Raw genomic sequence first — 9,373 nt, forward strand, 5'->3', positions numbered from 1 at the left:
TACATGCTTTTAGGAGATTTACTTTGCTTAAGGTAAATCTCCCTAGTGTGACATAGAAACTGATCATCCCTTTCTATAATCTTCCAATACCTAACTTTCTATATACCGAAAGATTGAACATAAATTTCAGTTAAATAACTCATCACAAATCCATAATATACTGAATATTTCATTTTAAAAATGTATAATTTAATATAGAAACTTAACTTAAAACCATTTAGAAGTTAATTAAAATCCTTAAATTAGTTTTAAAAAACTCGTAAAGTCTACATTCAATACAGTCGACCCCCTATAACACTGTTGATTTTTCCGTTTTATATGAATTCCATGTTGTACGAGTCACTTAGATTTTACAAATACGTAAGCCGTTCACAGCCCGGCACACGTATCCGTAAAATCTAAGTGATTCGTACAACATTGAATTCATATAAAACGGAATAATCAACAGTGTTATAGGGGGGGGGTCGACTTTAATTTCCTTGCAAATAACCTCGTTAACTAATTAGCTATTGACTAATGTAATGAAGCATAAACAAACAATAATTTATAGATTTTTTTTTATCGTAAGGAGTTTATAAATAAATGTAAAAATCGAATTTTAAATGATATTAGCCAGATATATCCACTTGATCGACTCTTTTATAGCAACAGCATTACGCAACGAACAACTTTCATACATGTATATAACTATAATTAACATCCAATTTTTAAAAAATTAAATGTAAAAAAAATTAATGTTATGATTAACAAAATTGCAATAATAAATTAATTCATTAAAACATTTAACTTTTTATAGTAAAATCGAAAACAAAAATTTCACCAAAACTAAAATAATAATAATAAAAAAAAATCTAATTATTTTTTTAAGAACTAAACACTTTATTTAATTATACTCATTTATTCATCTTTAAATAATTTTAATTTATTTTAATACATTAAATATATTTAAATCGATAAAAAAAAAACAACTTATTTTTGTGGCGCCATCTCTTATCATAAACATTCGACAAACATTATAAAAATAAAAAAGAATCTATTTAAAAAAATATATATATCATAATTTAAAAATAAACATATCAAAAAAATATATTTTAATAAACAACACAAAATATGAAATTATATCCTGGATAATATTTATAATACTTTAAAAAAAAATCTGATTATTTTATTTTAATTATGTAAAGAACGGTGTCATTCGTAAAGAAACTACATACCTCACACCGTCTGTTCCTGAAGGTCGTCAAACACTAAAAAAATTGCAAAGTATGACTGCTAGATGTCGCTAAAGCTATTTCCAACTATATTTAGACCGTTCTATTATAGGAAACATGGGCGGAGAAGTGTGTAGAAAAGCAATGTCACCACTAGACATTAAACGAGAAAACCTAGCAAAATGGGTCCATAGTATTGGTTACTTCAAAAGAAACTGAGGATAATGACCTTATGACTTAACATTTCTTTTGTTCACAACTAAACTTTTAACTTTAAAAACTTCACGTAAACAAATCTATTTTTCTTATCTATCGAATGGATTTTATTTCATCTTTGTATATTTTTAAATCTAAAATGCATATTTTTAATCTAAAAAAAACAATACTACATATAAATATTTTTTATATATGTAATTTAAAATGTCTATAAGAATTTTGAAAGATTGTACAGTACATAGACTAATAATAGATTTCTTTACTTATTAATAAAATTATAGATAATTTACTAAAAATAAGTTAACTATAATTAATTCTATTAAATATTTAATCTATTTATTTCAATAAAATATAAATTTAGAACAGATTTTATTATTATTATTTTATTTTTTAAAGTAGAAAAATCAATATCGAAATTTTGTATATTAATAAAATAAATTAATAAAAATATCTATATAGGCCTATATATATATATATATATATATGTTCAATGCTAAAAATTAAAAAAGTTTTTATGCTCAAAAATGTGTTTTAAAAAATATATTAAAAATACTGTTTTAACTTTTTTAATGCTTTATACAAGTAGGAAATAGTCAGTAAAAATATTTTTAAAACATAAAACAATTTTAATATAAATAATAGTCCCTAGATGGCAGCACATAAAATTTTAAAAATTTGATTATAGAACTCTTCAAAATCCATTATTTTTTTTTTTTTTTTTACTACTGAATACAAATATAGTTAAATATCAATCATATTTGATTATTAAAAACATATTTACAAATGGAAATAAACTCCTTAGAGCATTAAAAAAAATTGCTTTCAATTTTTTATTTTACTTGATAGACAGAAAGTAAGAAGAAAACTCAATGAAAAATCGATCCTGCAGACAACCAATTTAATCTGCTCGCTGACTTCAAACTCGTAAACATAGTTTTTTATCAAGTCGTAAAAACATTGAAGTTAAGAAACACCAAACAAATAAGTTGAATAACTATAATGTAAATAAATCTTTTAACTATCGATTTTTAAAATGCATACAACATATTTTTAACAAATTTTAATTATAAACTTTCTTAAAAATTCATTAAACTTAAAAATTTTTTTAAATATTTAAATTTTCCTCGTTTGTTTCCTGAATAACCAATTAAATTTAAGATACTTCATCACGTGCAAGAAATTTAATTTAAAAACAAAAAAAGTAGAAGAAACGTCTCTCCGATAGGTTGTTTAATTAACCAATTAGATAAAAGATAAACGTCACGTGTTCGAGTTACAAATCTTACCACGTGATTAAATTCCTGAACGAATGAAAAAAAATAAAAATAAAAAATTCTAATTTAATTAAAAATAATTCACTTTTATTATCGAATAAAAAATAATAATAAATAAATAAAATTTAAATAAAAACATAGAAAACATACAAACAGAAATTACGTATTGTAAATTAAATATTTAAAATATATATTTAAAAAAAAAATTATTTTAATGTTTTTAAACTCGAGATAAATATTTAAAATTCAGAGTACAATTATATTAATTCTATTAAGTTTATGTATTTTTTATTTTTTTAATTTATGAAAAAGTAAACTCATAAATATTAAAAATATTCTCTTTTTTTATTATTATTATTATTCTAGATATAACGTGCTTCACTTCTATTATTATTTAATGCTGAGAATAATAATCATTAATCAAGGGTGTGAGATTTGTGTTATTTTAATACAAACAATCGCTGATTTTACTAAAAATTTCTCCCTTTTTTCATTAAAATACCACTTTGATATTTAATTTTAAAATCAATTAAATTATTGTTTAATGGTCTATAATTATAAACATCCCTTTTAAAATTCTTTTAAATTAATCTTAAATTTATTTATTTATTTTTTTAATTCTGGCATGAAAAATTTATGTAAATTATATTATAATTGAAAGTTGAAAAAAAAATATTCAAATTTTTAGTTAAATTTTACATTTTAACACTTAATAAATATACAAATTTAATGATAGAAAGTAAGAAAATTATAATTAAATGCATTTCGATATTATTCAGTACGTGATATGCCTATAAATGAATATATTATTTACAAAATATCAAACATTTCAGTTAATGTTTAATAATATATTATTAATTTACAATTAAATTAATTATAAACAATTAATTTATACTTGTTTACAATTAATATAATTATAAACAAATATAATAATATATCATTACGTGTGTAAATGTTTAATATTTTACATTTAGTAGCTGATATCATTCATATTTATAATTATTATTTCTTCATAAAATATTTAAATTTTTAATTAATAGATTTATTATTCATTTCCTTGCTTTTATGTTATATTTATTTTATTTTATTGATTCTTGATATTCTTAATTATTAAATAATAAATATACCGTTCATTATTTAATTAAATACATCAATTATTATGTATTGAGATCGATTAATATAATATAATGTAATATAAATTAAATGATTAATTATATAATTATATAATTTATATAGTGACTGGAAGAAAATTTTATATCTGTTAAATAAAGTTATTTATTAATATAGAAATTTTTCATGATAAAAAATAAGATTTAAAAGGTTATACAAACGTATCCAGTTCCCTATGTATGATGAATATTTTTATAATTTATATCATAATAATATATTTAATGTATCCTTTCTATCATTTATAATGTAACCGTTTGATCCAGCGACGTTTTAATGATTACTTAGTCGTTTATAAATTAAATTTCTATTGAAAAAATTTAAAAAAAAAACAAAAATAAAATATAAGAATGTGAGTATAAAATTTTAATTTTGTTATTTTTTTTAAGTATGAAAAGAAATAATTCATTAAAAATTCTAAAATAAAAGAAAATCATCTTAAAAAATCAAATTTTGCACAACAACGATATTAGAAAATCAAATTACTTGTTCGTTTATAAAAAAAAAATAAACTGACATCAATAAATCAAAAAAGGTATTGCAGAATGTGATATCAGGAAATCAAATCTGGCAAATTCTAGAAAATAAATTTATCTTTATATAGAAATTCAAAACAAAACAACACAGAGAAATTTGACAAGCGAATCATTATTCCTTTCTTTAGAAAAAAAAGAAAATGAAATTAAGATAAGAAACTTTTTTTTTGGTTTTCTAAACGAAACAATAGAGTTTAATCCCTCTAAAATTCTCTACTACAATAAACTAAAAGATAATGTAAAGAAAAATAAATTAGGTAAATAGTTTGCATCTTTAGTATTAAAAGGATGATGTGTTGTGAAGTCAACATTGTCCGCGAAAACAAATTTATCAATGAATAATTTATGTTCTACCTTTGAAAATCAAGAAATATTTGCATTTTTCGGTTAGAAACTTCATAGATATACATATAAAACGTCATTTTCTTTTTTCCTCTCTCTCTCTTTTTACGTTTTCTAATAAAAATGATCGATGCACTTTTATATAGCATTCTCTTTCCGTACTAAATGTACATATCATTATTTATTCCTAAGAATTATTTTAGCTCAATTTAGTCTTATAAAAACGTTTTATTATTTTCACATGTGTTAAATTATTTGTAGCAAACAATTAAAACTTGAGATGAATTTATAGAAGTTAAAAATAAACAGAAATTGGTGGTCTTTTTCTATTGAGTTTAATGATAAAGTTAAAACGAAAACGCCCATTTTAAACATCATAAAAAACATAAACCCATTCATTTCGCCCATTAAATAGAAAGTGGGTGTCATCTGAGTTCAAAAAGGTCAAAGCGTATCCCTCGATACAAAGAAACCAACAAAAAATGATAAAATAATAACCATAAAACAGTTACAAGATAATATATAAATGTCTAGAAACGCCCATTTTTTATATATAAAATATTTTTTAATTTATTTATTTAAATGCTTTAAAAAAATCGATCATAAAACTAGCATTAGAATAAATTAAAAATTAAAATTAAAAAGATTAAAATTTGAGAATAAATATTTTATTTAGAAAATATATTACAAATCTATGTAACATGAGAATTAAAATAATGTTTCATGCCTATGGCCCCCAAGTATCAACTTTATATATAATTAAAAGTGCAAACATAAATTTAATCCTATTCGATAAATAATAAATCGATATATTCTATTTTGTTCTGTATCTAATAAAAATTGAACAATTCAAGCAAACGTTTACACAAAATCAATAACTTTTATACTTTCTTTTTTTTATCCAGGAGGGAAAAAGCCGACATCGATAAATTTTTCAATTGTTCTTCAAAAGTTTATCTAACTTCAGCAAAAACTTTCTTATAAAAAATTATATAGAAAACAATAAATGTTTTATCTTGATAAACATTTTAAAAACTAAAGTATATAAGTAGGTTATGTGTACACTTAAATCAATTTGCATCTGTACAGTACAATACACTTATAATAATAATAATAATAATAATACACTATTGTCACATTCGCTTTTCCTTAAGAAACTGCAACAAAAAATTAAAATTAAGTAAGATATTTCATATGTTTTTTTAAATTATCTTCTGTTATAATAAGATAAATTTATGTTATACTATCTATAATATAGACATTTCTATGAATATATAATTTACCATAAAATGCACAATTTCACTAGCATCTTACTATTTGAAATGAAAATTTAATATAATAATTAGCTATGTTTGTATGTTTAAACAATCTATAGTTTGCATATGTTATTATATAGCTTAGAGTCGTATAGTAACATTATATAATAAGACAATAATAATTATACTAACACCAAAACATTTCAGCAGAAGTCAAATCGTTTACATTATTATTGTAATCCTTATATATGATTTTGAATTGAAAATAGCGAATTAATTTTTAATTTTTATAACGAATTATTTATAAAATTTCATTTTATTCTGTCGATTTTTTTTTCAGGATTTATCTCTTATTTTAAAATATATTATTTTGTATTTTATTTGAATGATTGTATTAAAATTCATTTATGTTATTTAAAAGTTAAAAAAAATGGAAAGGCTATAATCGATATTAGAAAAGTTTATTTTCAGATCGATCTAAATCCCGATATTCTTTTTATTTTGTTTTATATTTTTATTTATTCTCTAAACTAGATAAATTAGTAAACGAAAATCTTATCTAATCTATGGAAATATCTATATTATAAACGGTATGAAAGTAAAATTTGCATTATTATAGCAAGAGATATAGAATAATTTTCTTTATTTTAACTTTTGTCGCAATTTCCTAAACTTTTCCTTAAAAGATTTTAAATAAATTTTGATAAAATTCATTTAAAATCCTTTAGGAATTTTTAGGAAATTATCAAAATAAACTTTGATAAAATTTATTTAAAATCCTTTAGGGATTTATTTATTATTCCGTTAGGTAAAATTATTATATTTGCTTTCAGGATTGAAATATTAAATTTAAAATTTTCAATTCAATCCAACCAAGAGTTTATGAATTATGAAAGTTTCTAAATATTAAATTATTATATATGAATCTATAATATATAATATTTTTTACGTTTGTATTATATTTTCCTTCAATATAACAGAAAGCATTACTGAATATGTTTTTTGTGCTCTATAATCAATCTTCTTATATTCGATATAAACTAAGCAACAGATGCCATTATGTGCTATCATTAAGATTCTACAGATGGAGAGATTTTTTTTCCTTGGTTAATGCGTGCTTCGGATAACAAAGTTTATAGGAAATTTTGTTTTGATAAAGTATAAGACTTAGCTTATTTCGCAATTATTTAATATTCTAATTAATATTTTACACAGGTTTATCAGTAAATATAATTTATTTTTTCAGAAAAGTATAAAAGATGTAGGCTATAATTTGCATTATTTGTCTAATTTAGTGTTTTTCGAATAAAATTATCATCAGAATATTCTTACAGAAGATAAAAATTTGATATTGTACACTAGATTTGTTACAATTTTTTTCAATTTTAATTAAAAAAAAATTTTTTTAGTAAGAGAGAGTACAATTTCAAAGAAAGTTACAGTATTACTTTACCAATATTAATTTATTAAAGGAGTTAATTAAGCTATCATTTTCAGAGATACATTACTGCTTCAAAAATAATATCCGATATTGTATTCCATTACTCTATCATTTGTCATGTTGTGTTGAAGTCGAATTTCTATAAAACATTTTCATTCTTACATACCTTTGAACAGAAGGGTAACGTTAATGAGATAATCAGAAATTTATCGAAATTTTATTACTTATTTTACATTTTTTAAAGTTTATATTTATATGAATAAAAGCTAATTTTAATCATAATTTTTATAATACTCCATAAGCTATTCATATATAGGTCTAGTATATACGAGAAGTGAATACAATTATGAAAATGAGAAAATAATATCATATAAAAAATTTGTAAAATTTTTACTTAAATAGACAAAGTATTTGTCTTTTCTTAATTGAATACTATACTGTACTGCACTGTACTGTACATTTTTTATTATATTTCTTGGGAATATCGCAAATAAAAATCAATATGAGAAAATTGTTTCAAGAATTCTATTCGAAATGTCTTCCCATAAAAGTATCTGCAGAAAAAATTCATTTTGCTTTATTTTTACGCATACAGAAATAACAATAATCAGTTAATATTATTATATGTAATTATATGATTAAAGCATAATTTTCATTAAAATATTAACACAATAGAACTATTTTTACATATGAAATATGCAAGAAAAAAATATGTATTTAATGTAAATAAATACTTTCAATAATTATAATATATAAAATAAATAATAACGGGTAATTATTTATTTAAAAAAATATGTAGAAAAGACTAAAATGTCTTCATTTTCTCCATGTCGAATCACCAGGAACAACAATCTTCCATTGCAGAGACGACCTTTACTTATACGCTACGCCTATGCAAAAATATGCAAAAAAACAGTTTAAAAAAGTTCATAGGTGACAAGCCAATATTTAAAAAAATACATAATTTCTTTAAAAAGAAATCTCTGCCATAGAAAACTTGTTCCTGGTGATTCGACATGACGAAAATGAAGACATTTTAGTCTTTTCTACGTATTTTTTATGTGTAAATTCTTCAGCTATTTTTTTTAATAAAAATAAATAAATTTATAAAAATAATTATTTATTGTTTTTCAAAAATTTATAAACTTTATGTAACATTTTATAATGATAAGCTGTACTAATTTCTATAATTAAAAATACTGTTTAGTAATGAGAACATTTGAAAATTAAATATCGTAACTTATTATTGCGTAGAATTATTGACTAATTATTATTCTATTGTACGCTCTACAATGTATCGATCTTCTGTAATTTACCAATAAATAACGCAGACAGAAAAATTTAATCTTATAAATAATAATATTATGGAATTTATATATTTGCACGTATAATTTATATAAAAATAACAGTTTAAGTTAAGTTTTTATATTCTTTTCAAATTAACTGAATTTGAACTGATCTTCGTTATATATTTCCTTTATAATTTTCTATTGAGAAGGAAATAATTTGCATAAATTATAATGTGGACTACAAAATTTTCTTTTTCAAGAGTGAAAATCTTGTTTGGTTTAGAAAACAATGGACTGAACAAGGATCGATGGAAGCATGTTGTCTAAAATAATTTTTTTTTAAGTTTAAGTAATTCTTTTATAAATAAAAAAAAGAAAATAAAATAAAGAAGAAATGGATCTCTGTTACATCTGTTTATAATGTAATCTCAACGAATAACTAGAGACCATTTTTTCTTTTCATATATTTTTATTAGAACAATAAACTAATGTTTATCTGTTTTCTGGATTCTTAACTAAAAAATAACATAATCATGCGTTATAAAAAATAATTAATTTAAAAAAACACACACACACAATCACAATACAATATACAGTATATATGTATATATATATATATATATATATATGTGTGTGTGTAT

General features: G+C 20.9%; 1 protein-coding gene across 14 annotated transcripts in view; it reads right to left on the reverse strand.

The window, feature by feature from the left end:
• LOC111619461 (coiled-coil domain-containing protein CG32809-like) overlaps positions 1–9,373 on the reverse strand; it is a 147,313-nt gene that overhangs the window by 68,249 nt on the left and 69,691 nt on the right. The window contains exon 1 of one of the 14 annotated variants that reach the window (XM_023361190.1): positions 1,215–1,240. The exons of the other annotated variants lie outside the window; for them this stretch is intronic. The gene's annotated coding sequence lies outside the window, so the exon portion shown is untranslated. Of the gene's footprint in view, positions 1–1,214; positions 1,241–9,373 lie in introns of those variants that run through there. 14 annotated transcript variants of the gene reach the window in all.

Source organism: Centruroides sculpturatus, unplaced genomic scaffold (genome assembly GCF_000671375.1).
Source record: "Centruroides sculpturatus isolate CEXI.00-Female unplaced genomic scaffold, Cexi_2.0 scaffold107, whole genome shotgun sequence".
Taxonomy (NCBI): Eukaryota; Metazoa; Arthropoda; class Arachnida; order Scorpiones; family Buthidae; genus Centruroides; species Centruroides sculpturatus.